Consider the following 1926-nt stretch of genomic DNA (forward strand, 5'->3'; position numbering starts at 1 on the left):
CTCCCACTGTATATTGTGACAGATGGGTTTTTACCTCAATTTGTTGATAAATGCCGTATCATTCCATGCGTGGTCACCGGGGCAGGAAGTGACTGAAAATCCCAACAAAGACACAGACGGTCATTACAAACCCAAGTAACCCTTCTCTACATTATCCAGAACTATACAAAGTTTGGATGAAGTCCAAACAATAAAAAGTAAGATCGTTACAGCTCTGCTCTACAGTGGGGGGGAATTTATCAAAAGTGGAGCAGACAAAATCTGAAGCGGCCGCGCACGGCTACCAATCAGCTTCTCTCTTCAGTTTGGTCAGGTAGAGAGAAGCTGATTGGTTGCCGTGTCCAGCTGCTCCAGATTTTGTCTGTTCCAGTGTTGATGAAATTCCCTCCAGTGCGTGCAGGCAAGCATCGCTTTCCCAATTTGAACTGTGTCCAGATTATTTCTTCAAACTTTCCAGATTCACCCCAAAAAAATGTTTTTGAAAAACTTTTTCCCAAACCAATTTGCGTAAATGACGGGATTTCTATGTTACACCGACACAAGAAAAACCGAGGTCTCCATTGCTTTACCCCCTTCTAATTGCCGGACTTCCTCTGGCTTTGAGAATCAGATTCCGAGCAAGCACGGGGGAGCTAGTGATGTGAATACATGTTCCGGGTTCAGCGGCGCCAAAGCCAGAGGATCGGTATGACAGTTAGTGCGACGGCCAGGCAACTCGCATAGCAAGCATGGGGAGCTAGTGATGTGAATACATGTTCCGGGTTCAGCGGGGCCAAAGCCAGAGGATCGGTATGACAGTTAGTGCGACGGCCAGGCAACTCGCATAGCAAGCACGGGGAAGCTAGTGATGTGAATACATGTTCCGGGTTCAGCGGGGCCAAAGCCAGAGGATCGGTATGACAGTTAGTGCGACGGCCAGGCAACTCGCATAGCAAGCACGGGGAAGCTAGTGATGTGAATACATGTTCCGGGTTCAGCGGGGCCAAAGCCAGAGGATCGGTATGACAGTTAGTGCGACGGCCAGGCAACTCGCATTGTCTCTAAAAGGTAGAAACAGGAAGTTTCCTGGAAGTTCAGAACAAAACATTGTTTCTGTTCCAGCGTAAGAATGACTCCGTTACTCTACCAGCCCCTCCACCATCCGGCTCGGGTGCCATATAAAACCAGCTCGTCCTTTCTGAATACTTTGAAGCTGAAAGGCAGCAAAGGAAACATTTTTTAAATTAAAACAATCATTTATTACCTCCCGTGTTTCCGAATGAGCAGGCTCTTGAAGCATCCAATGAGGAACACACAACGGAAAGTTATTCAACCGTAGAAGCCGTGTCTACGGACAGTCCACCACCTAGACGGCTGTTCTGCAGCAGAAGCAACATTTAACGTGCATGTGACTCTAGCATCGGTCTTGCAGTATGTTTGGCATTGTGTCTCACTGTCTACAGTTTACTTAATCAAATCATATCTGTAAATAATAAGTCAAGGCGACTGGACTTGCTACGTTTTTCTTGAAGACGTTTCGATGGTTGTCCGACTAGCTGTCGTTCTGTATTGAGAAAGCTGGTCGGATGACCGGCGAAACGTCTTCAAGAGAAATACAGCGAGTCCAGTGGCCGTGATTTATTTTTCACAGATATACCATGTGACCCGGATGAATGAGAACCTTCCCAGAAAGTAGTAAGTCCCTCTGCACTCCTCACCGCGCTCCCGGCCCAAGTACTTGTAGTGGTGCTCACAGTGACAATCACGGATGGCACCGTGCAACAGAAATCACCGACACTCGGTAAATATCTTTGTTTTACTTTGTAACCTGACATTGTCGCCCTGATGAAGGGATCCTGTGCGGTCCCGAAACGTCGCTATTTTGTACATGACATGATTGGTCCGATTAAATGGACATCAACAATATTTACTGAGTGCTGATGATTT

The sequence above is a fragment of the Nanorana parkeri genome, unplaced genomic scaffold (genome assembly GCF_000935625.1).
Source record: "Nanorana parkeri isolate BGI_ZX_2015 unplaced genomic scaffold, ASM93562v1 scaffold2118, whole genome shotgun sequence".
Taxonomy (NCBI): domain Eukaryota; kingdom Metazoa; phylum Chordata; class Amphibia; order Anura; family Dicroglossidae; genus Nanorana; species Nanorana parkeri.